Below are 27,678 nucleotides of genomic sequence, written 5' to 3'. Positions count from 1 at the left end.
TTCAGAAAATGAATCTGTTTATTTTCATACATGCTTCTACTTAAGAAATATGGTTTATACAACGATTTTACAAGAAACATTTCAAGCCAATTTGATTACAACTCTATGTAAGGCATGAATAAAAATTAAATACAGTAAACAATGTGCTGAAATATTTACATTGAAGAGAAAATTCTGAGGCATCACTCTAGTATGACTTACTATGTAAATAGTGACACATCAAAAAAAAGTCCATTTCAGTGGAAGTGAGGATTTTTGATATTCATTAGAGTGTCCTAGACCAGAAAGAGGAAATGAGAAACCTTTCCATATACATAAGGCAAAAATACCGCTGCATACTTGATCTATCTACAGTTGCCTTCACCTATTGCAGCAATGGAAAAATTAAGCTAATTAATCTGAAAGACTCACAAGGAATTCTTCCTTGGACAAGGACATCCTTTGGTTGGGAGAAAAAACTTCTGCCGGTTTTTCATTCCCTGAAATTACTGCTTTGTTGCCCAAAAAATGCCTTAGTCAGGGGCTATTGGTGTAATGCAGAATAGCCTGAAGTTTGGAAGTTGCAAAATTCCTCTTGAGGATTAGACTAACATTGGTTGCCCTAGGAATGGCATGCTATGGAAAAAGTCCAAGTATTAAATTAATTGTGTCCTCCTTAATTGCATAGTGCAATCATTAGATGCACCTCAAAATGTTAGCCAAGTAATTACTTACTTCTACCAGGACCACAAACTAGGAATCCTCATTTTCATGCAAGAGAATGCTTGAGGCAATTCTTGGGAGCACTAAGATCTAGAAAGTGTATTTTCAAAAGGAATTTTGGGTATCATGAAACAAAATACAGTGAGAAAAGCATAGATGAGGAACAGGAAATTCTCTTGGTGAAGTAGTTTATTGAGGCTGTTTACACCCAGATTCTCCTCCACTTTGAAGTGACTAAAAGAGGAACTGTAGCTAAAAATATACCATGCTCAGGGCACTTTTAATGGGAGGGCCGTAAGTAAATGGAAATGCTAGCACATCCTTAGTGTCATGTTTTCATCAGTTCCCACACATCTGTGTCTTTTAATATAGTTTGATATTCTTCAACAAGTTATGGCATTCCCTTTGATACATCTGCAATCCCATATGTAAAAGATATATCTATCTCTTTCATATATTTGCTTTTAAAGTGTATTTCAGTAAACTGCAAAGCACAGAAAAGTAGCCTGCATTTTCACTTTTTCCACAGCAAGGGTACAGTCCTTGCAGGTTATGGATTGGAGATCAGTTTCACCTAATACTTTTGGTTTAGTGATTTTGTAAAAGTATTTAGCATGAAAGGATAACCCAAGATGCAGAGACTGTTTTAATAACACAGTAACATTTGACTGAGTTTTACTATTAAGCTTTATTAAGCAGCTTTAAGGTTGGCTTCAAGTCAGCTCTGAAGCAGACAATCAAGTTTGTAGCTTGGACAAACAAACGTATTCAAGTTTGAGGGTATAAATCAGGCCATCAGTTACAGCCGTCTTAGATCAGAAGAAAAAAAAAGCTTATGGATTAATTTCTTTGTGGTTTCGTGGTTTATAATTGGTTTTTACTGAGCAAAGCTTCAGCAGTCCTTCTTCATCTTTGTTGTTATTTCTTTATTTAAGAAACCACATTATGGTACTGGCAGGCATTGAACATAGCAGGGGTTTATGCCTTTGTAGAAGCATGAGGATTAAAAAAAAAATCTCAGCTTCCAAAATCAAAGGCAGAGCTCATCTGAGTGTTTCCCTCTATAAGGCACTGTTTATATCACTTTGCATGTTTATAATCCTTGTTGTAGCATATCTACTAAATTATTTATTATTCATAGTTTCAAGCTAGGCTAACTGATGAGTTACAAACATCCTCTGAGAGAACATTCACATTTTTTATTAAACACTGGTGAAAACATGATTTTAAGCCTAATTTGCCTCCCATTCTGACTTTTATGACCCTAGCCCCAGGCAAAAGAGCATTTTAACTAGAAGCCTCCAAAATCAGAGTTCAGTAGACAGCCTGGCTCTTCTCTACCGTGTAGTTTAAAGGAGATGTAGATTATGACTGGGCTTGGAAAAGTCTCTTCTTAATGGTCTCACCTCCTACGTGCCAAGACTGTGAACTGGAAACTCCACTTCTTGTCTGTTTTTTCTAGGCTCTGGTGTCTGCACCCCTACTCCAGCAGCTGAGATTGGGGACACAATGTAGTTGCAATAACAGGCATCCATTAAATTTGCAGCAAAGATTTTGCCCAAGGCTTGGAGTGTCCTGTCTTTCTTTTGAAGCATTCAGTAGTCCTCAGCAGGCTTGGTGGGCACACAGGAACTTGTAAGAGGTGCTCAGTATCAAGCATCTGGGGAGAGAGAGACGTAGAATACAAATAAATGAATGATCAGATGAGATGGAGAGGGCTGAAAGGACTTAAAGGATGTTAGTCTTGATAGGGAATCACATGAAAAAGGGCTGTGTGTTCTTTTTGGTCCTGTTCCTCCTCTCCTCCAGTCACAAGAGATGCTGTAAACATAAAAATGCTTTCTAGTCCTACTTGAGTGGAGTTATACAGAAGAAGGATGAGAAACAGGGTAGAGGGACTAGGTCTGTGCATGAAGGAGCCTGCTCCCTCTGACCCCAAACCTGTTCTATCCACGGCAACCCCTGTGCACCCTTTCCTGCACTCGAGGGCAGCTTTTCCATAACAGGAAGAAGGAACCTGTGATGCTGGAAGAGACAGCCTTGCACACAGTAATTAAGATTAGGGTGTTTGCTAAATATAAGGCCTGTGTAGAGAGCAGATCTCTATTATAGGGCACACAGCTTAGGCAAGTAGGAGTCCAGGTGCATGGTATTTTGGACTTTTGAAAACAAATATTTCCAAATGGTACCTCTTAGCTGTTCAACAGAGACAAAATAGCTGTGTTGAAAAATATTTAGATGTGTTGAAACTGTTTATTGACTTTGAGACTGACTTAAAATGCTCATATATTGATACTCAAAAGCATGTGTTTAAAATGAAGTTATTTAGTAAACCTGGTTCAAATGATATCATTAGATAACATCAGAAGGAGGTTTCCAAACTTGATCTTTCAAAGACTTAGCAGCACATAGATGTTAGTCATGTAAGTAGATATATTGGTCTGCCCTCTTTGATGGTACTGTCATCAAAACTGTTCTCTCTACAGCCAATAAACTCCAAAGGAATGTTGTAAATAGTTGCATACAACATTATTAAACACACAGGAAAGGTAGACATGTCACTGGTAGACATTTTCAGGCAAAGACATTCACAAAACCTGAAGGCATACAGAAATTTCCATGGATAAGCTCTATAGCTCATCCCTTCTTCAGTTCTTTACCTGGATTTAGAGTTTGTTTCTGAATGTTTGTTTGTTTGGAGGCTTGAGCCACCTATACCATTGCTTCTTAATCTTTATTATAACAATTTCAATTTTACCAGTTTTCACTGGGCACAATATTTTTTTTTCAACTGTCTGGCTCTTGTGTACTTTCCATTCTCAAAACACTGTATAAGCATTTTGTGTTGGATATATTGCCTCCAGCTGTCCCTTGAAGCACTTAAAATTGCCTTTATAAAATATGTGTACTGTAAATCAAGCATATAGTCCCTTTGAATGAATCTGCTCTAGAGTGCTTTCCAAGTCATCAGGCAAAACAGGCAGTCTGCAAACCCAGGTGTTGCTTTAGAAAATAAACACATCAGCAGTATATCAAAGCCCAGGAAGAAGTTCTCAGTCTCAAAATGGAGTCATTCCCCATTATTGCTCCCACAATAACAGAAATGTTGATGTGAACCATTGTGTTGTGCTGCTCATTCCCTGATATGCAGCACCAATTCACACACCAAGTTGAGGTATTTCAGTTTTTTATTCGGGTTTGCACAGAGTAGGGAGATAACCCACAAAAGGCGGGCTCCCTGATTATCAAGACTATGCATTTTAACAAACAAAGGCATCAGCACTCACTGGTTACAGAATACATATTTATTTTACTAATTAGTACTCAAATTCCTATTAGTTGTATCTCTTGCTCCTCATGCTAATTAGTCTGCATATGCAGTTCTTCCCTCCAGTTGAGTCTGGGGTCTGCTTTAAGTAGGTGGTCAGTGAGTCAATGGTCACAATCTGTCACTGCCAGAATTGCCTTTCCCCCAGTTACTGCTGAGTTCTGCTGACTTCACTCCTGGTGGCTCTCATCCAGACAGCCCATTCATCCTGGGATTGTCTTCCTTTTTTCTTAAAAGATTAGCCAAGCATACAACATTCACAATGCAATTGCTTAATCATAACCATCCAGCTAGAGCTACTGGGAAACAACCAAAAAACAAATTGCAAAGTTTCATTCAAATCTTGAGCCACTCAAATCTTGGGGAGCTTGATATCATTTGTAGAAGTCCTGACTTGACCAGAGAATTTCTTCTTCATTGAAAGAGCACAATAAAAGCTTTCTACAACATTGAACTAGTTAGCTTTGTAAAACCTTTGAACAATGTTTGCTTTCTTCACACTTCTTGTGATCACAAATAAAAGGGTTAAATATGGGAAACTAGTACCAAAACTGGGATAAAAAAACAGATTTTTTTTTCCTATTATGCATATTTCTACTTTTGTGGGTACTTTTTTTTAATCTTAAAAGATGTAAAGATTATTTTTTAAAGTAAGTTTGTGCAACAGGAAGAGTTCCCAAAATTTTCTTCCTATTTTTCACAATTTTATTAGCATATTCTGAAATCACTCTTTCAGTGTTGTTTGTGTTCCTTCATGAAACATTTTTGAATATATAAACACCTTATACTGCTCCATGTTTAGAAAACTGTTAGCTTTGTCATTCTGTATGGTCCCAGTGGTAACACTTATCCTCCTTTATTCTGTTTCCAGTCAATAACAATGGGAGGTTCACCCCTGTTTCCCTCCCTCCTCTGCCTTCTTCCTGGCATTCTGCCTATGGCCATGGAGTAGCAGGTGTGTATTATCAAGCAGTTACACCAGTTGCTTCAGGCATGCAGATCTCTTCAAATTACCTTCTTCATGCCCCTCATCAGCTGTTGCTGCTTTATCACTTTACTGTCAGATGGGCAGCAAGCACCAGTACTAATCCAGGACCAGCTGAGATGCCATTCTGTCCCTACAGCAGCACCACCATAATATTCCTTACTGGAAACTGGATAACTGAATAAGATTTTTTTTTAATTTAGTTTAATTCTTCTTTATGTGTGTTATTGATATTTGTCAAATAATAGAGGAATCATTTAAGAGCGAAGGAAATATTGAAGAGCTATTATGCACAATTTTTAATGAATTTTGAATGAAACTCCACATCACTCCAGCAAAAACTTGCCTTAATATGAAGTATTCCTAATTTTCTTCTTTAGGCATCAAGATCTTCCAGATTAGTCTCACATACAAAAATATTGAAAAGGTTTGCTATGAAATTCATGCATTTTAAAGTGTAAATTCTACCTCACCCCCTATACAGTGCACAAAAATTTCCATAAAATAATGATTTGACTAGATAAAAAGACAAAAATCATTTGGAGTTGACTGTGTGTGATACTTAATAACTTAAGTAAGTAGTTACAGTGTGTGATGCTAATGTTATCCTTCAGTACAGAAAGCAACCAAGTGCACCCAATATATGGACTTAGATGATAGTCTCTGACACACTATATGCTCTGTAGGAATTAACATGGCTGGAGTAAGACTCTGGCATGACCATAGCACCTCTGCATGACCCTTTCCATTCCACAATGACTCATTGCAATCGTAAGAAAAAGGATATGGTGCCTTTTTCCTTGACCTGTGAAGCTACAGACTTTTTCTGTATCACATACCTTGACCTAAGGTGCCAAAAGAGAACTGCTGGATTCCAGGAGAAGCCTTTATGGCCCCACAAAATCAGATGTTAGGAATTTCCTTCATCTAGATCTAGAAAGATCTCCTCAAAGGATAGACATGCACACCAGTAATGACGGAGACATAAATTACCTCTAGACTGAATCCATGGACAAACTGCACCTGCTGTCCCTAAGGACCTGTACTGCCCTGAGGAGCACTGACATGCAATGTGCAGAGATCCCAAACTGTGAAGACTTGGTTTAATATAGGTAACTGTCCTGGTTTTAGCTGGGATAGAATCAATTTCTTTTCAGAAGCTGTTACCGTGCTGTGGTTTGGATTTGGAATGAGAATGGTGTTGATAACACACTGATGTTTTGGTTCTTGCTAAATTGTGTTTATCTAAAAAGTCGAGGACTTTGATTTAGTTAATGGGGTTTTGGGTTGGGATTTTGTGGTTTGTTTGTTTGTTTGTTTGGTGGGGTTTATGTTAGTTTGTTTGTTTGGTGGGTTTTTTGGGGGAGGAGGTGTTTAGTGTTGGTTTGTGAGGGGTTTTTTTTTGGTTGGTTGGGTTGGGATTTTTTGGTTTTTGGGGTTTTTTTGTCTTATGCTCTGCCAGACAGGAGGTATGCAAAAGAAAATGGGAAGGAGTATAGCCAAGTGACTTGAACTGGCCAAAGGGATATTCCACACCAGAGAACATCATGCCCAGTATATGAACTGGGGGAGTTACACAGAAGGGGGGACCAGTCAGGGGGATCAGGAAGGGGGATCTGACATCACTGGATGGTGAGCAATTGTACTGTGCATCATTTGTTCTTCCCTTTTTATTGCCATGATTACTATAATTTACCACTATTACTGTGTTTTACTTTGGTTTTGGTTATTAAACTGTTCTTATTGCAACCTGCAAGTTTTACTTTGATTCTCCTCCCCATTCCACTGGGCTGGGGGGAGAGAAGGGGCTTTGAGTGAGCAGCTGCATGGTGCCTAATTTCCAGATGAGCTTAAACTATGAACAATGTAACTTAATTGGCTAATTCCAGGGAAAACTGTGTTAAAAATACAAACTACTTTTCTCATTTATGCGTAGTTATTATGCTAACAGAAGTTGACAAGTGTAAAAAAGGATCACATCTTTCTTATTTGAATCCATAGCATTAAAAAGTTATTTGGGGTTTTCATGTTTTGTGGTTGATTTGTTTTGCAGTAGCTATTGTTCTTTCTTTCTTTCTAAAATATCTCATGAAGAGTCTAATGAAGCAGTTCTTTAAAGAAATCAGAAAACTGGCAAGAAAACTGCATGTGAGGTGTTGAGTCTCTGTTGAGAGCAAAGATTGTGTATCTTGGGTCTCTGTAACACCTTTAGTCTTTATGATTTCACCCTATTGTTTCCTAGTTGCCCCTTTCTTTAAAAGTTGCCATGCACTTTAAACTTTCAGCCCTTCAGATGCCTCATGTTATTTCACTGGTCACTACTCCTCCACTCCTCCATTTGCTGGGCAGAAGGCAGATTACATTTCTTAGGCAATACCTTTGAAGATTGCTTCAGAATTAAGACATCTGATCATAAACTTAGTTTGTAGTGATAAAGTCAATCCCAGTAGGGACTGACCTTAACCCAGGACACTTCTCAAGAGATATGAGGAAGCTTTTTTAAACTTACCTTTAGAGACACACCAAATTAAGGAACAATTAATTGCACTGACATTCAGAATCCACAAAGCATTTTTTTTATTGTCTTGATTTTTTAATACCACTTTACTTATTTAAGTTTAAGCAGGCCTTTCCCATCTTTGTTGTTATTACTTTATTTCAGAAATTATAAATTGAGTCTATTCAAGGTAATGGAGTTGCTCAGGCAGGATTTTCCTTTGGCAAGTCCATGATGACTACTCCCATATATGTTCTTCATGTTCTCAGAGCACTTTATTTGCAATTTGTATCTTTCAGATAACATATAGAAAATATTTATCTGGAATATATTTCTACTTTGAATACACTTCTTCCTCATTTCTCTGCTACACATTTCTCACAATATATTTTCTGGCTCAGTACATATACCGTGATCATCATGTTTGTGGACAGCAAACACAAACAGGGCTGGATCCAACCCTTATCTAGATCTGGGGACTGTGTTGTGTGTGGGGCTTCACACACTGTGTCTGAATCCATGTCCATGCTGGAAGAGGCTAAAGAAGGATGGACCAGGAGAAGGTTAAGGGCCATGTTATCTGTCTCCCCTCCCTGCCTCTTCCTTCAGGGTATTGTCCTATCATTAGGAATTATTTCTCTAAACAGGTAACAAACTGGAGGAGGGAGATTAATAAAATTCTATACAACAAGTAGTTACATAGCTGAAAACTTGATCTGATTCAATAGGACATTACAGTAGCTATAGAAGAAATTATCCTCCTAGGCATCAGAGATTTTGCATGTGCAGAATAGGAGACACAGAAGCAGTCAGGCTTACTTAGCCTTCAGTGTAACAGAAGGCTGCTTCAACAGAGGTAATAAAGTAGTTGTAACTCTTCTGCATCCAATTACAAGGTTTCTAATTATGCAGAATTATTTAGGATTTCCCCAAGGAGTTAATTTTAGAGAGTACCAGAGATTGTCTCTAAAGACCTCTTCTAACCTGTCACACTTAAAAGCATTCCAGCTTCTCAGATGTGCTGCTCAAGGGAGCTCTTTCTATTTTATTGGTATCCACTAGAGAAAAATAAGCAACAGCCAAGTCATAAAAAGGTTGGGGTTTATTACTTAACATTACAGCAATTTGCTGTTTCTAACCTCGTTGGGAAATTGCAGGGAGGTGAAGATGAGTGGATGAGCTGATTCACTGGGGAGTATGATTGATTGATGGTGGGAAATAATGAAAAGTCCCAAGGAAGCACACAGGAGAGAGAAACTTCAGCAAAAGGAGAGCTTTAAAGAGAAGTGTTCTATTTTTCCTTTTTTTTTTTAACAAAAGCACCCAGTATCTTTATGATATGCTTTGATGTGCAAAATTTTGATGAGGTTATTTTCAGAGCACAGGAAGCTCTCCTTTCTTTGGGAATGTGAAAAGGCTGTGCTTGCCACCCCTGGAAACAGCTGTGGGATTCACAGTTCACCCAGAACTCCTAGGAAAGTAGATTCACATACGTAGCCTGTATTTCCTTTTGTTAACATAAAACCAGCTGGTTTAAAGTCGTTTGTTAAGACGAGTCTAGACTAGGTCACCTGTGGCTGGTGGTGGTGGGTCTATAGCACACCTGAGTGGAGGCTGAACTGGTCCTCTTCATGCCAACATTTAGTTCAGAACAAAGTACATGTAAAAAGCCCGAGAATATTTCCCCATGTTTCCTGCCCTCCCACAGACTGTAACCATCTCTGTGGTTTGGAAGCAAAGTTGAAGAGGGAAGCTGTGATTTCAAAGCAGCACAACAGGAGGGAAATGATCAGTGTGGCCGCAGGGTCCGCTGTGCCTGTCTGTCCTGGGGGAGAATGATGGAATTGCTCTGCTGGTAGCAAATACTTGCAGATGCAGCACACGGATCTGCAAGAGATCTCCACTGTGTCTGCAACAGCATCTCTGCCCTTAGCATGAGGGCAAAAGAAGGGAAAATTGGTCAACTGGGGGGACAAACTACACAGCCAAGAGATTTCTTCTTTCTCAGAGCTCAAGCAAGAGGAAACCATAGCAAGGGAATAGGAGAGGGGAGAGGAGAACCACACTGAGGGAAGCCAAGCAGCCTGTCTCTAACACACCTTTGCTTTTAGGGGAACTCAGGACATGGGTACATTTTTTGGGTCTTCCTCATTTTTGGCATATATGGCCAGTACAGCATTAAGTCCTCTCCTCTAAGATATGGATTATCACATAAACATGATCCTCCATTTTCAGATTTTTTGGAATTAAACTTACACACTGTACTAGCACGGGTAATGTTGCTACCACAGTAGTTATTTTTTATTTCCTATATTTCTGCAGCAGCACAATTCAAAATTGAAAGAATGAACATGACTTTAAGACAGAAGAACCCCCTGTAAAGGAATTAATCTTTTCAGGCTTCTGAAGTGAAACAGTTCTGTTTCTGCAGAACTGAAACAGTCCTGTTTAAGTGCAGAAGAGACCAAAACTAGTATGTGCAAGAGAGCCTGTACAGCTTATGCAGCTTCAGGAAAGGGGAGCTGCCACAAAGGGATCATTCCTGGTGCTTACTTCAGACATCACTTTTCAACCTAGGTAACCAAAAAAATTATAAAAAAAAATTAAAGAAAATGAGGACTGTATCATTATTAAGATTTTAATTAAGGAATGAGAAAGGTTAAAAATAAAACAGAAAATTCTTCTTCTTTTTTTTTACTTCCTGAGCATTTATTAGGCAGCCAACACAGCCAGCTTCTGGAAAACCACTTGTTTAACAATTGGACAAAAATCAAAAGACATATTTGAAGGACATCTCTTTGGCAGCATGAAGTAAGGCTCCTTTAAAAATGTTACAAGCCAGTCAATCTAAAGATGCCACGTATCTTTTAGGAGAGATTCAAAGTGAAACTAATCTGCTTAGTGGCATCATGACCCCGTAATAATGTATATTGTCTGTCCTTGTCTCATGTTCAGAATACCAGCATGACAATCAGATTTTCCTAGAGAGCATATTATTAATCTTTTCCCTTTATAATAAACTGTTGGTTTTATCTGTATTAGATACAGTATGAGCCCAGGATCCTGTCAAATACTCATCCTTTATGGAACTCTCACTGCCCAGCGACGTGGGAGTGGGAGTCTCTTCTGAGACCACTGAAATTATGTCCATTGTGATTTCCCTTAGCTCAGGAGAAAGAAAATGCAAATAACTCCAGAGAAAGAAGTGCAAATTGCACAGACTCCAGTACCCTGCATGGGACCAGCTCTGTGCTGGTTTCAGGCAGGCAGTTGGATGGATGCACACACTGCAGCAGGTGAGACTCCCTCCCCCTTGGCTCTGTGGGTGGAGCTCCGTCAGTTCCTGAATTAGGCCAGGTTCCCTCTTGGGAAACCCTCAGGAATTAGCAACTCTAATTGCATTACCCAGAGAGATTTTGGCCACGAGTGAGACCTTGGTGAAAACTATCTGTCTTTTGCCCATCTCCAGGTACTTCTTAGCAAGTTTGCCCCCTTTAAGTATATATAATTTAGCAAAATTATAGCTCTTTATAACCTGTATAGCTTTAAACAGCCAGCTTGAGGACCAGGGACTCAAGGAAAAGGCAACAGGAATACTTAGAGCTGAAGAGCCTAAGAGAAAGAGCAATGCAAATACAGCCATCCAATAAAAGAAGTGCTTGTGTTTTATCTAGATTCTCTTGCCATTTATGCTTAAAATAATCTGATTAGTTCAGGTTATAACTTGGAATGTTCCCCTTGCTGCTCGCCAAAAATAAATTATTAAGCTTTATTCTTTCTGCTAGAGGGCATTGGAAAGGGAAGCCGTGGAGAAAAAGACAAGAGAGTGGGCTTTTCTCTATTGAGAAATACTCAGAATACTCAGCATGTATTTATAATGTGTTTATAATTTTTAAGTACACCTGAAGCCTACAAGAGATCAGAATTTTGAGACCACAAACAGGAGAGAATCCAGAAGCTGCTTAGTCAGAAATGATGGGAAGAACATGTCTCACAAGAGTGCCACAAGGTGAGGATTGCTGCACCCTGCTCAAAACCTTAGCAAAGGAGAAAATGAATATTTCTGTAATTTTGCCCCTGATTAAGTATGAAGTCCTGAGGGAAACAGTGTGTCTTAATGCTGATTCCCTGCTCACAGAAGATATTTCTATGCCTAATTCTGTTCATATTCACTGCTATGCCAACAAATGAGCATCAAATTCCTTTCCACTGATGTTTTTTTCAGAACCTCTGCCAAACCATCCAATCCATGGGGGTTTTTTTCTGCATTGATGTACAGTTTGAGAGACTATAAACTTTAGTTCCTGCAAGATACACACAAAAGCAAAGTGAAGAGAGGAATCAAAATCTCTTGCCTGCTTTGATGGCAAAATTGTCTGTACAACAAGGAAGTATAAATTCTTTTGTTCTTTTCTTTTAAGTTTCTACAGCTGCCAAACTCATCCTCTGCTAAATTTCAGTATTTCAAAAATGCAGTGACATAACTCCAAGGGGTTTTGCTGATGAATTGAAATCCCATCCCTCTGGTTTTGAAGCTAACTTTTCCAAACCAGCACATGCAGCCATTTTTGTACCTGGGTGTAGAGGTTGTCCCAGTTCCAACCTCAGACCCTGTCTTCTGTATGCAATGATCTTTCTTCATATTCACTTCCTTACCCAATCAAGAACCACTTTCATCCTTCAAACTAAAGATGGAGCTGTTAATGAGTACTAGTTAGATTAATCTTCTTCTAGTATCTTCTAAGTAGATAAAGGACTTGTCAGTGGAACCTGGGGAAAGGAAGGGGGAAGGAAGAAGAGGAAAAGAGAAGAAAGAGTTTATTTGGGAAACCCACTTCATAACTACCAAGGATACCTCTGATTCCTATTTCTGAAGCACAAAACCAAAGCAAAAACTTGCATTTAGACCTATAAGTTTGAAACCAGTAGAGCTACCAAATAATTTGGCTGGCTTGGGAAAATTTCATAGGCAGCATTCTCCATTATGATGTTGTTTCCTCATGTGAGTTACATTCTCAGTAAAGTGAGCAGAAGAAAAGTATCACCGAGTTAAAGAGAGAGACAATCTCCAATAAGAAGAACTCAGTTCCCATTATTACTGTTAATTGATATATAGTGAAAATGGATAAACAGTTACCATCTTGATAATTAAAAGGTAATTGTCTAAACCTGTGGCTGTAGTGGAAATGGAGATGTGCTAACACAACTGAAATTTGTGCAAGTATCATCAGCAGCTAATCACACCCTTCTTCTCTATAGGCTTGCTTGAATTTGCTTATTTTGGAAACAAAGCAAAGCTTTAACCTCATTTGTTAAAACTGTATAGGCAGCAGAACTAGCCAGTGTTTTACTCTGTCCCATGACCTGCTAGTAAAGTTCCCAGAATCAGCAGATTTCCAGGTGCAGAAGGTTTCACTGGTGGCAATATACATGATGGAAGTGACTCATGGGTTGTAAGATTAATAATGAAGTACCTAGCTCTGATGTGTGTCCCAGTCATGTATTCCAGTGATACATATTTAGCATTTTACACCAGCACATTTCTGTGAGGTGGCCTGAAGGTCAGCAGCATTAAACATATGGTGACACAGTCAGGTCCAATCAGCATTTACAATAATATAGATCTAGACTGACATCAGTATTAAGACATCAGCAAGAGTGAGAGAGCACTTGGATTTTCTTCTGGAAAGACACAGAACAAAAAACATGGCACTACTTTTCCCACAAAATTTTAAATGTGCAGAGGTGATGGAAGCATGTAGGTACTAATTCATAATCCTTGGAATTAATTTCTAAATTTTCCTATCATATCCACTGAGACTCTCAAATTACTTTTGTTATAACATCACTCCAATTATAATATGTAGAGAAGTTCTGACTCCTTGAAAATTGTGCTCATTCTGAATGAGAAGAAAATCAACTTTTTATAGTTTCTTAATAGACAGTTTTTAGAGGAGATGCTGTTTCAGGAAATTTGAAATGCATTGCTCTAAGATAATTAACTAGTAAAGAGGTTTGAGTTTCAGTCATGAAAAAATTTATTCTGAAAAGGATCCAAATTAATCACACTGACATTATTAAAATGCTTTTCAATTCTTTTCATCATAGAATTTCATGAAAAGCAGTGCATTTTTCAGATAGTTTAGTTTTTAATGAAGCTTCATTTCCCAAAGGAGAAATTAAAATAAATTTCTCACCTTTTAAAATTTCTTACCTTTTTAACTTTATCCTTTGTTTTCTATACTCTGTTCATCTGACACAATTATACAAATGCTGGACAGACACTTGCACCACTACCACTACCACTACCACTACCACCACTACCACCACTACCACCACTACCACAGTTTCTAGGCATGAGTCTCTTACTCCATCTGTCAGTAAAAAAGTGTATTACAAGACAGACATTACAGCTTAATGTATTTTACAGATGGAAGGCTGTCTAAGGGTTAAATATTGATACCAAACTATACTGGTAAATGCTATAAACCTAAACACACCCCAGCTTTAATCTAGTTTTTCATATTGGATGTGAGTGCTGGCTAAATGAGGCCCTTCTGCTTTTAAAGAGGTGATCAGAGTGAAATGGGTAGATTAGGAAAAGAAGCTTATCTAAAAAAATTAGGAGGGAGGAGTAAGGCCTGAAGTTGAAAAATACATAGACAGTATCTCAATTAACAAGAAAAAGCTTTCCAAAGAATGGATGTACTTGAAGTATGGTAAAAAAATTAATTGGTTCTCTTGAGGTTAATAGGGAATTAGAGGGAGGATGGAGTCGCATTGCAGACCTGTTGTGTAATTTCCCTGCCTGCTTTTACAATTGAAGTGGATGGAGATTTGCTTTAGCTGGAAGCCCATTTTCATGAACACAAAGAAAAGAACTAAAAAATATGCTCAGCTTGCAAGGCAGGCAGGACACAGCAGGGCCAAAGGGAGATGAAGCAAAAGATTTGTGGGTAGGAGACTGTCAGAGGTAACTACTGACAAATATTTGTCAGACTGGTTTTGGTTGATTCTAAAAGCAACAAACGTTCTGAAGGACGGAAAAAAAATGTAAAACAAATACCAATACGAGAATCAAGGCTTATTTGCCAGAGATTAGCTTTTATTAGATATATTTATTAGACTTTTATTACTGAGAACACACATATGAAAATCTGACCTTTGGCAAGGAAGTGTAATTAGACAGTGTGCACACTGCAGGCAGCGTGGCTTTCCCCCAAAGGACAGCACAAGAAGCAGCAGGGGCTGAGGTGCTCCAGGGTTATAATGAGGAGACCTGCACATTCTAGGCAGATGTCACCTGTGTATCAAATATTGCCCATGTGGGAGGAGAAGAGGGTGCACACACTCTGTGCAGCTCAGGAACCTCACTAGGTCAGTGAGACAAGATCTGGCTACAGCCTCTCTAAGTCCTCAGTCTTCTGCAGATGTACTTTTGCCCCTTCTCCAGATAGTACAGAGTTGGCAGATTAGTTATTCCCAGGCTGCAGGGGGCTCTGGTAATGTTCCTTTACTAAGGGCTGCTTTAGTGTCTTTGACATGTCTTACACATAACTTGCTTCCTTTTCAAGTGAGATCCATCTGATAAATACTGTTTACTGATAAATACTTCCTCATTGTTGGCAACACAAAGCAAGTAAGGCTGGTAAATCTTAGCTGTTAATTAAGGCTATGCTGAGAGTCAAAGACTCTGTCATAAATACCCACTTTATTGCCACGTGCAAGAAGCTAGGAGAGCAGTGCAGACTGTTTGAATGTGAGCTACAAATCAGGAAGGGAGAATTTATATAACTCATCCACGAGCTATTATTAAATTCAGCACTGATTTTCCTCTAGTGCATGCCACCTCCCAGGCAGACTCCTGCTCCCCATGTATGTCTGCTGAGCAGGGAGGCAGGATAGCCAGGACCAGGACGGACCATCCAGTGCTTTGTAAGGTGCAAAGCAAAAAGGTTTGTGGGAAGGAAGCTGCCATGGGCATAACATGACTGTAGAGGCAACTGAAGAGAAAGACTACTCTGGACCAAGACCCTGGGGCTATGAAGATCTTGTCTCTTAGAGATAAAAGAGACCTCAGCTGGGTTTCTGTGAATATTTACAAAAATAATAATAGAAGGGGAAAATTACATCTGCTACGCATCTCCATAAATGTTATTCTTTCTACAAAGGTTTCAGACTTTAAATCCTCGCTCAGTCAAAAAACTGGAATTGCCTAAGAATAATCATATTGACAAATCAAAGACAAATGGGGAATTTATTAAATCTGCCATATTTTTAATATTTTTGTGCATTGTATCCACCTCAGGATTTCATCTCATACTCATCAAAATTAAAGCTACCTCCTTGTAATCTCTTCTGAAAATAAATCACTTTCTACCTTAAGAAACAGAATCGAGAGCTAACAGCTTGAGTTGTTAAAGATGCTGCAGTTAAACACAGAGTGCTGTTCAGCAGACAGGAGTGTTCAACAGACCGTGCCAGCTTCTGCAAACACTGCCCATGTCTCTCTCTCTTTCTCTAAGCACTTTCCCTGCTTTAATTTGTGGCTTGCAAGAATTGATAGCCCATTAGTAGGTATCTTTGGGCATCATCCTGTTAATAGCTTCCATGGTTTAATCAAATACACGACAAATGCTACTAACCCTCGTTAATTCCCAAATTCTTATCCATGAGAAAGGCTTAGTGTGGGCAATGCTCTTTGTGCAGATGGAGTTTGTACAAGTATGCATTTTATTTCTGCTGCTCTCATTTAACCCGTTCACCCCCTTTGAATTTTAGGAATTGAAATACAAAATGGAGGGAAAGAAGATAAGATGGGGACCAGATGTAACTGGTAAACCTCTTTCCATCCACTGCAGCTTTCTAAAGACTAAACAAAATTGCTGAATGTCGTGCAGAGGGAAATAGGAGACTAGCTTTGCACAGCTTTAAATCTCTAGTTTTAATGACTTGTTAGGCAAGATTCAGAATTTCTGAAGTGTTCCATGTCAGAAACTCACTGGCAGTGACAATGCAAATAAACCAAAGAAGAATGTTATTGAAGAATGTTATAAAAACCACCTTCATGCTGTTTCATCATATGACATTTTTGATTTTTATCTAAATGTGATGAGTTCAAAATGAGTTAAAATTAATATAGGCATCATGTTTATTCTCCAAAATATAAATAATATAAACTCTCTTTTCTAAAAAAAGTAACAAGTATTTTCTGTCCCTTTTACATGTTAAGGTAGAATATTTGTCAATGTTATTTTTATGTTTTTAAACTTCTCTCAAATCATTATTCACAAATATCTTCGATAATTAATTTTTTTAGTTCTGAGCAAATGCTTTAATGTGGAAAGTTGGAAAGATTATTCAAATATTATTATTCTATTCAACTTATTCTGGTTTAGAGCCATCAGAAGGCATGTTTGCTGAAAATATACTGTCCTAGCACTTTAATTCAGAGAGACTGAAGAAAATTACCTAAAGCTTTTGGTTATATAGTATTAGGCTGTAGTGTAAAAAATAAAATCTATAATGAAGGGGGAGTGTTTTTCTCCTGGCAGATTTGCGTTCAAAGGGGAAACCAGAGTGTGCCGGCAGCTTGGGTCATTTTGCTAAAAGGTGAAAACCTTTAGGATTTTGTATGCTTTTTACAGCAAAATCGCACCAGATGAGAAGAGAAAAATAGCAGATCCATGAAAGTTAAGATAAGAGTCAGGTACTGAAAATAAAAACCTTAGAGCCACATGCTGTTCTGACTCCGCAGCAGGGCCCACGAGTGCAGAGCACCTGTCCCCATGGCCAGAGGACAGCCCATGGCTGTGCCCAAGCCACCCAGCTGGGCAGGGGAGAGCCCTGGGTCTGGACCCTTTGCATGAGCTATTCCTGTCCTGACTTCTCCAGAGAAGCAGCATTTCTGAAGGCTGTATTTTGTGCTGCACCTGATCTGTAGATTAATGGAGTTCAGCAATCTCAGCTGTTGATCTCCCGCTTTTCAGGAACATGATGTGTATACTTATTTACACTTGCATTGCTACTCATGAATGTATAAGCAACTGTGAAGGGAACAAAAATAAAAATAAAAAATGAGACTCATGGGAACTCTGAATTCTGATTAGAAACACTGCACATCCCTTATCATTTTGGCTCGCAGAAGTTAATAGAAAATGACATCAAAGGCAGCTTGTGTTTACCAATGGTAGATCACGCCAGACCAAGCTTCTTTGATGTGCTGAGAGATCTGAATAGGAAATGCAGATCTCATCTATCTGAACACCAGGAAAACATTTAATGTGCTGTCACTTGGGACCATATCTGCTAGATAAATGGTAAAGGAGCTCACAAAAAAAAATGGAAAAATGCATGAAGTTTGGAACAAGACAGATGACAAACTGATTCTGTTGAAAATCTTCTGTATGCTGGAAGGAGGTTAGTAGTAGAGACTCCTGTGGGTTTGGGGTGGGTTAGTCATTTTCTGTACCAGCACTTATGTTGTTACTCCCCCCTCAACCCGATATGTTCCTGAGGGATTTTCCTGCCAGGTGCTCCAGGGCTGCACAGCAAATGAACACAGTGCTGCTCTGGATCCTGACCTGCATTACTCTGCATTACAAGGCAGTTCCCTTCCTTCCTCCAGGGCAAATCCTCTCCTGGGCTGCAAGTGTGTGCTCCAGGGAGGGCTTCAGTAGCCAGCAAGTGCAGGGAAGGGGATGCCTCCCACTTCCCTTCAGCATGGACACTTTCAGAAGAGTTTGCAGGGCTGCACAAACACCACAAAATCTTTTGGACTCAAGTCCAATTGACAGCACTGCCAGGTCATCTGCGAACTCATTAAGAAAGCAAGTTCCTTTGCTGAGCAGAAACAATAAACACAGAAGGAGAGTTTTCATCTACTTTGTTACTTTTAATTGATATTGGCATGAGGTGACAACTCAGAAGGAGGCAATATCATTCAGGAGGATCTAGGAAACTTTAGGGCATGGAGTCAAAATAGTGTGATGATCTTTCATCAAAAATGTTGTAAGATCCTGCCCCTTGGACCTGCAATGAGATTTGTGTTGCAAACTGCAAGTGGACCATGTGAGGAGATGATGAACCAGGAATTTATTTTCAAAGAAACAAAAGTATTGTCTGAGCTCCTGGAGCAGGTCCAGCAGAGGATGAAGATGATGAGGGGATGGGAGCACCTCACTTATGAGGAAAAGCTGAGAGAGTTGGGCTTGTTCGGCCTTGAAAAGAGACAACTGAGAAGGGACCTCATCAATACCTATCAGTATCTAAAGGGAGGGTGTCAAGAGGATGAAGCCAGGCTCTTCTCAGTGCCAAGCCAGGGCACAAGAAGCAACAGGCCAAAAATGATGCACAGGAAGTTCCACCTGAGTCTGAAGAAGAAATTCTATACTGTGCAGGTCACCTTTCTGGAACAGATTGCCCAGAGAGGTGGTGGAGTCTCCCTCACTGGAGATATCCAAGAACCATCTGGACACAATCCAGTGCCATGTGCTCTGGGATGGCCCTACTTGAACAGGGAGGTTGGACCGGGTGACCAGCTGTGGTCCCGTCCAACTTGACCCATTCTGTGATTCTGTACTAATTTTAGCAAAGAGGTCAGGACATATTAATGACATTTTTCTGGTGAGCCCTTTCTGGAAGGTGGCATAAAAGCCTTGTCCCTTACTTTGAAAAAGAGAAGCAAATGAGTACCAGTGCACAGAAGCAGACATGATGCAGGAGCTAACAGCTTCTTTTAATGAGAGAAACATTAAAAAGTTTAACTTAATTAGCTCAGCAGAAACAAAGCTGAAAGAAGAAACAATTATTCTCTGTAAAGCTATCAAGACCAAACCTCAGGGAAGGAAAAGGACTTTTAGCTGACACAGCAAGACATGGAAATAAACTGGCCATGAATATGTTTAGCCTGGAAAATAGACGGAAAGATAACTAGCAGGAAGCAGGGTAGTCTCTCAGTGAAGGGGAAAAGAAGCATATGCAATTTTAGAACAGCAGCTACTAAAAATATGGAAGGGCCACCTGGAGCCCCACCATCCTGCAGCAGGAAAAAGAAAACATGAGTTGTCAAAAGGCACTTCTTGTTTGCAGCTGGACATACATAAGCCAAAGGGATACCAAATTGCATGGCATTTAAATAAAACCACTTCATCTCTCAATGGAAGAGACTGCTCTCAAAGCAGTATGCTAATGCTGGGATTCAAAGGCCAGTCCTACATCAGAGCAAGCAATTCCTCGGCTCTGGGGTCATAAGTGAAACTGTAATCATATCTGAAACTGTAATCATATCTCTCTGGCCCTTATTGGCCCCACCTCCTCCTGTTCCTAAAAGCAAAGAAGGAAAAGACTGGCAAGAAGAGCAGCAAGCCCACGATAAGGAACTTCAGCCAACATTCAGATCCACAGCTGAAGCTGAATTGCAATGGCAGAGGGTTGGTTATCAATCCTCTGCATTGGAAAATGAAGGATCTTATAGAAAATCTTATATATACTTTTGCTATGAGTTATTGAAACTCCAGGTAGGAAATAAACACAATTTGAAGGTGAAAAGAGCTCTGGACATTACCACAATGACATCCTGACATTCCTTGCTCTCTGTGCCTGCCAACCAGCAGCCTGCAGACCTGAAACATTGTTTTGGGCATGTGTCTGTCTGTGAAGCATCCTCTCCTTAGCAGAGCAACTGGACCACTGTTTAGGGGGTGCCATTTGAGCCATCCCCCCCTTGGCTGTGGCTGAGGATGAGCTGTTGCACTTCTGATTAATTCCCAAAGTAAAAATCATTACAAGCTTTGTGCAGACCACAAGATGGCACAGATGCAGTAGCTATACAGAACTGCATGAGGCAGCCCAGCATGAACAGATTAGAAATAAAAATTAAGATAGAGGATAATATCAATTCAGAGTTGGAGTGGAGCAAAAAATGTCCTATTTTGATTAAAAAAACCTCTAATTTATACATGAAGGACAGTGTTCTCTGAGCCTATAAACAACAATGCTGAAATCTTTTATTTACAGTAAACAACTGCCTAGATATTTAGAACTAAATAACTGAAAGCAAAAAATATTTTTGAACAAGGTAATCAGTTTTGTTTGAGATCTAACAGAATCTTGTGAGTTTAGATTCTTTTCAGTCAAATGGTACAATCATTATAGAATGATTTTTGATTATTTTCTTAAGCTTAATTTTCTTAAAATTCTTTAATACCAACAAAGCATGTCTACCCTACAGACAATTCAATTTACAACCATTTTCAATTTTTGAATGGCAAAGGAGTTTGAGAACAATCCCTAATTAGATGTCACATACAGATGACCTTTTGAAAACAGCCTTTTTATGACACAACCACAAGGCAATGAATGCACTCCATGATACAATAAAGTAAGTGATATGGATTTATAGGTTTCAGATTCACTGATCTGAAGGCATGTCACAAGGGACTGGACAGTATAGGAGTACTGTCTGCAGGATATTTGTTTTTATTATCCCTTAACTACTGAGGACATTATTTGAGGTAAAGAGATGCAGATGTATATCAAAAACTACCCAGGGAGGAGGAATTTCATTACATCTCTGTAATGGATCTTTTAAACAAAAATTATGTGATTGATATTATTCACCAGTGAGTTTTGCCATTTGTCTTGCAGCTGTTAAGCATCAAGCATAACGAACTGATATTCCCTGGTTAAGATTTCTAGGAACGCCTGCAATAAAAATATTTACTTTCTATCTATGTGCTGCCATGTTTGTCAATCACTTTCACAAATTTCAGGGATTTTGGGAGGTCTCTTTATGGCAGAATAATTGAAATGTAAACATAAAGTCATCTAAATAGTGATATGTATCTATATATAGATATAGATATAGATATAGATATAGATAGATGATATAGATATGCTCCAGAAAGATCTAAATCTAGTCATCTAATCTATATCCAAAGAGAAGAAAAATGATAACTTTATTATTCATTTTTGTAGTAAATCAGAATTCCTGATTAGCATTCAAATTAAAAGCTGGCCTTTCCAAATTTGCTACAATTAACTGTTCTCTGACTTGGACAGTAAGGAGACTCACAGAAGCATGTGTTTTTTTTTAAGTGAGATCTGAAACTTTACTTAACAATTTTTTATTTGGGTTGACGGCCTTCCTTATGTAAGTAACTCGGAAATTCCTATGACTGCTCTTGCTATGCCTGGAGTAATATTTATAAGGAATATCCTAGTAAGTGATTTGTACAATCAGTCTCTGAAAGTTAAAAAAAAAAAAAAAACTCTCACAGTGAAACACATAGAATGTCCCTGTCATTTATTGTATCCTTTGATGGTTGTGTTTTGGCTTTGGTAGAGAATACACATCCTAAAATCTTGTCTTTGAGTTGGGCTAGCACTGGGGCATTGAACCAGGCCCACAAGTCTGGCACCAGAATTATGGGATTAGTGGGATATGTCTGTCCAAATCACTTACTGTTATGCTCCATCTCAAATCCCATCTGTAAGTAGAAATTCTCTGGGAGTATTTTAAGTAGAATTTCTCCAAATAAGCACAATGTTGAGAAGCAAGCCAAAACTTCAACATTTGTACCCAGAAATTATTTCAGTTTCTCATACAGAGTTGCATTTGGATAGAAATTTCTCCAAAGTTATGCTCTGTTTGGATTAAAGCTTTTGGCTCTGTAGAATAGCAGAAGTGATTCCTTATTTCAAGTAGACAATTGTAAATTCTTATATTAAATATTTAACTCTTAATTATTGTTAAAATCAACAACAGATAAAATCACATCTCTCCCTCCTGTTTTTACATTTATTTGCATTATTCTCCTTAGCCTAGGACTGAGCACAATAACAGCTGGAGAGCAGACAGTACTTGGCACTGAATTCACTGGCTATATAAAATTGCTAGAGACCTTTTTTTAAAATAGATGGTGACATGTTTGCTCTTTCTGCACGAATTCAGCTCCCCCCAAAGATCCACTGAAAGCAAAACAGAGTCTCATCTACAGTTGTAGCAATATGATCAAAACATCAGTCAGAAAGGCCTTGAAGAGCCCTTTGCTTTCCTTGAGGTAAGAAGCAGCAGGAGATGTTCCACGAGGCTGTGAGCACTGCCAGGCTGGGGAGAGGGGTTTGCCTGCATGTTCTGAGCTGTCAGCATGGCTGCAAGAGATGAAATCACTGAATTGGTGTAAGCCAGGAGGTCATTTCAGAAAGCAGAATTTCAACAACTGACAAGGATTTTCAAACTGAAAAGCAAAGAAAAGAGCTGGAATCATCACATGAGGTGCTGTTTCATGGGAGTTATATATCTGAGGATCAGCCTGGGAAAGGTAGGGAGAAAATTCTTCAGTTCAAAAAACTATTGGATAATACAGTTTTTCTTTTAAAAAAATCTCAAATCCAGCTACAGAAATGAGTTTGAGATAATCTTATCAGATCCATGATCTTTTTATTGGATTCATTTAATTAAATCACAGTTGAACAGGAAGGACAATGGCCAAGACTTAGTGAAATATTTGGGCACCCAAAGCAGAGCTCAGGCATGGAGCTTTTGCCAAAGTCAAAACCATGACTCCATGTCACAGGTCTCAGACACTCTCCCAGATTGCTGTACTGTCTATTAGAAGTGTGTATGTGCTCATTTCTGGCCTGGGAGTGAGGCACTTTTTGGCATTTTTCTCAGTGACAGCCACAGTAACAAAATATGTTACACATAGGTTGCCGTTTGTCAGGAGGATACATACACATGGAAGAAACTGTAGTTATTTACACACTCCAACTAGACTCAAGACTTTGAATAAATTGACCAGACTCCTAAAAGTACTCTGTAGTCAATGGCTCCTTCTGAGCTCTTAAAGACCAGGACCCTTAAGACTGGAATTAACTCTTTGTGGGAACCTCATTCCCCATCTTCGGCTGTGTGGGAAACTGTTCTTCCAGGCTTGATGAACAATGAGTGACTAAAGCTTTGGAATACCTTATGATTCTCCCTCTTAGGGGGAACAGAGCAGGGATGGATGGACTGCTCAGGACTATTGCTTATACCTGAGCATGACAGGTACTGTGAACTGAACTTCTTTGGGTATGGATTAATATCTGTCATGGTTTAGAAACAGTACTTCCAATCACTGTCCCCTCCAAGGCTCTCCAAAACCACACACCCATTCCCCTTTGCCCTTCCTCCCTTCCCCTTCCCTATTCACTGGAGTGGCATTGAGAATTGGAAGCACAAAAGGCAAAGGTCATGGGTTAAGGTAAGAACAATTTACTGGAAAAAGAGATGAGATAAGAAAATGAGCAGTAACGGTGACAATACTGTAATATATGGTAGGAGATAATTCATGCTACATAGGTATATATATGTGTGTATGAAATATTGTGTAGATCCAAAGTTATGTCTTTGACCACTGTGGCTGGGAACAGAGTTCTATTTTCATGTAACCAGTTCCTGGACAGCGTTAAGATAATATCAGGTCTGTTATGGTATCAATGGGACAGTCCCAGGCCATCCTCTATGATTTCCCTGGCATCTGCACAGGGGAGACAGCATCTCCCTTCCTGGACCATGATTGATGGAATGTCTCAGATACTCACCAGACCTGCACCTGGAATGATTACATCTGCTGTGCTCAGGAACCAGCATCACTCTACTACACATGAATACAGCCTCTGCCTGGACCCTGGACACTCAGACATTCGTCTGGATCTCCAGATTCATCTTTGTCTGTTCCTGCACATGTATGGAGCCAGCTCTACATGTGAGGAGACACAAAGAAACGTGTGGTCAACCCTGCCTCTGGCAGAATAAACTGTGTATGAGCTGGCTGCTGGAGGCACTGGGGTGAACCACTGGGGACACGCTGTCACTCTGTCAGTTGAACCCTGGTTCACCCAGAGCCCGCACCCGGGGCTGACGCTGTCTTGGCTGTGGTGGTTTTTCAAAATTCTATTTTTTGTTATCGATTTAATAAATCTTTGTTAAATTTTTCATAAATTTGGCTACCGATTTGATAATTTATAACAAATACTAATGACAGAGGTTATAAGAAAAGAAACTACTCACATGGGAGAAAAAAGCCCCAGTTATAGAAAATACTATGTTTTCTCAATATGAAGGAATCCCTTCTCCCTGAAAAAGTGTCACTTTCCCCAGCAATGGCATGAGGTGGTTCAGAATAACCTCAGTGCCCTAGCCATGCCTCCTCCCAGCTACTGCAAAAAATTAACCCTGTCCTGACCAGAATATGGACATCATTAAATCATTTTAGCTGCAGACTAACAATAGCAGTTTTCTTCTACCTTTTTTTTTGGTGGGAATGTTGCAAATATAAAGAATAAAAGTAGCACTGTGCTTTCACATTGTTTTGCTTCTGACCCTTATGCTTTGATACTCCACTTAATTCTTTTTCTAAGATCTTATGAGTAAATATCTGCCTTATCCATCCAGTCTCACAGCAGGCTTTTTCTCAACATGAGCCACAGTTGCTTCTGGGTGCCCCTTTACCTTCCCTCCTCCCCTTGGCCAGGGGTGCAAACCCTGCCTCAGGAAAGCACCCTGCTGCCTCCACAAATGGCTGATTGTTTTGAGTCATTAACCTCTAACATACCAGTTTCTCACAATGGCTTTACATTCTATTTATTCTCCTGGTGGTTTAGGAAGGAGCTCCAATCCATGGAGCCTGCATTCAGGCTCACCTGCTGGTGCTCATCCCTGTTATCTGCACTGGCCTGCCATTGAACTGCCCTGTGGGGCTCCAGTACTGCCTGTGTCTGGCTTTCCTCTGCACCACCAAGTGAACATGGGGCCAGAGGGAAAGGAGGAGGGCAGGAAATCCATGGGAGCAGACTCAGGCCTTGTCCCAGGAGGGATCCCGATGAGGTTCCCAGAGCTGGGAACCCTGAGGTGATTTTCATCTGATGAGCTGTACCTAGCCACACCCTCCTGTACAGGTGGCTGACCTAATGGTTTGCCAGGCACACCAACACTCCTTCTGGGATTTTGTATATCCACCCTTGCTGTCACTGGCACAGTTACCATATGTTATAGAGGAGGACTTACTTTTTCATCATCAGAGTCCAATTCCTAGGAACACCGAGCTGCAGAAATACTGTGTCCTCCCTTGGGTCAGATTAGTGCATGTGTGAGACACAAAGGGAAGGAAAAGAAAGGTGGCCTTTTCCTTCCTCTGTTTCTGCCCACAAGCCATGGCAACAAACATACTAAATCTGAATTTTCTCTGTTTTTACTTTATGACCAAGAAAAGTTATGAGGGAGCAACCACAGGGGCAGCATTTGAGAACCCAAACCAGAGGCTGGTTTGGGGTTGGCCTATAGAGCACCAGACCAGATGGTCAAACCATGACAAAACAACAGGTTTTGAAAGCTGAAGGGGGATTCTGTATAAACTGACTCAGCCCTTTGGAGACATACCAATCAGCTCCTGCAGCAAAGAAAAAAGACCATAAAGCAGATCCATTCCCTTAGCCAAGTGCAAATAGTACTGTTCTTCTGCTGGAAAGGTTATACTTTGACATAAGCATTACAAAGTGTTTTTCCTGTCAGTTAGAGGCCACACACATAGAGAGTGGAATCATGGAGTGGTTCAGTAACTCAATTAGACACTTGGACAGCTTGCATTTCCTCAGTAAAAAGGAAGTTTTGCTGTTTATCTCTCTCAGCACTGATGGCTCTTGCACATCACAGTCCACTGCACAGTAAGTGGAAGGTAGCTCTTGCTGCCAGCTTTTAATTTGTTTGTTTTTCCCAGATTAAAGGGCAAAATCATTACACATTGGCTGACCAATTCATTTCACATGAGCAAAGATGCTAGTTAAGTACCTGGTTTCTGAATAAAAGTTTAATGATTTGACACACAGCAAGAAAAACACAGGCTCTTTTAGGTTTTATCCTCAGACACACATGGAACAATTTTTATTTCTTGTAATAGGAGGTGAGCAGCACAGGTCTGTGGCTGCAGAGGGGAGCATGTCACTGAGTGCTGACCTTTGCTAACCTCACCTGGGCAGGTCACAAAGCCATCATCCTCCCACTAAGGCAGTACCTGTACTCCCACATCACAGGGCACCACAGCAGCATTACCCTCTCCTCATGTCTTCTTGCTCAGAGACAGAGGGAGATCATTGAATGAATATGAAACAGAGTAAAATTCAGAGCTCTGGTTCTGCTTGTGGTGTTAAAATTGAGGTATTGCTTCAGGTAATTTTAAAGCAGTACAAAAACTATCATCAGTAAGTTTCACATGTACTCTACTCACAACTTTCTCATGTAATAAAAGTCCTATGAGACATTTTTGATTCTTATGTTTTCATTTTTATCCTAAAAATATCAAGATAGCACAATATTTTTTCTTACAATTTTGAAGGAAGATTTCTCTAGACAAACAAAATATTCTTGGTGAATGTTAAGGCTAATCAAAAAGGAAAGATACTGTGTCTTCATCAAAGGTCTTTTTATAGATAGAAATTAGTCAAAAAAGTTAAATATGTAAATTATTAATGTTGTTGCTGTAAAAGTTAAAAAACCAAGCCTCTCTATAGTCTAAAGAAACTTGTTCTTATTTCTACTCACCCCCCTGGCTCTTGAGACTACTTTTGGAATTTCTTCTTCTTTCCTCTCTCTGGAAAAAAATATATTCCCATATTACCATCATAAAAATCAGATTAAATAAAAGCCTTTCAGTATTATTAAAAAGCAAAAATAGCCTGAGATGATTTTCCATCTCTTGTTTTAAAGCCATCTTTATGAATTGAGATAAAAATTGCTCACCCTGTGAAATGCCTTGTCTTTCCAATTGGACAGTTCTCTCTTCCATCTCTCAGGTTTTCCTCTGAAATGTTGAAAGCAGAAACTTTCAAGTCACACCACGGCCGAGGCTTTTCGTCCATGAAAGTGTTTTAAAACAAAAACTTCACTCTGGTATTTGTTAAGAAGCATAGTATTGATGTAGTGATCACTAGCTGCAGTATATAATCTATCCCACTGTTGTAACGCATGATGTAGAATTGCGATGCCGTCTGCTCGTGGCGGGAGCACAGAGTCACAGCCGCTGTTACAGGATGTCCATGCGAGAGCTCCTTGGCTCGGGTGTGCAATAGCTCGGGGAGCTCCCCTCAGAGCTGCCTTCCTCTCCCTGGCCCCGGACCCTCCTCCTC

The 27,678-nt window shown here is 39.6% G+C and overlaps 1 long non-coding RNA gene across 1 annotated transcript; it reads right to left on the bottom strand.

Moving 5' to 3' along the window:
- LOC143695479 (uncharacterized) lies at positions 1-27,678 on the bottom strand. Its single transcript, XR_013184699.1, has 3 exons — positions 27,293-27,678; positions 27,095-27,143; positions 1-2,362 (listed from the first exon to the last, which is right to left on the bottom strand). It is a non-coding gene; the product is annotated as an uncharacterized LOC143695479 (long non-coding RNA).

Source organism: Agelaius phoeniceus, chromosome 1 (genome assembly GCF_051311805.1).
Source record: "Agelaius phoeniceus isolate bAgePho1 chromosome 1, bAgePho1.hap1, whole genome shotgun sequence".
Lineage (NCBI taxonomy): Eukaryota > Metazoa > Chordata > Aves > Passeriformes > Icteridae > Agelaius > Agelaius phoeniceus.
This window is presented reverse-complemented; position numbering and strand designations above follow the sequence as displayed.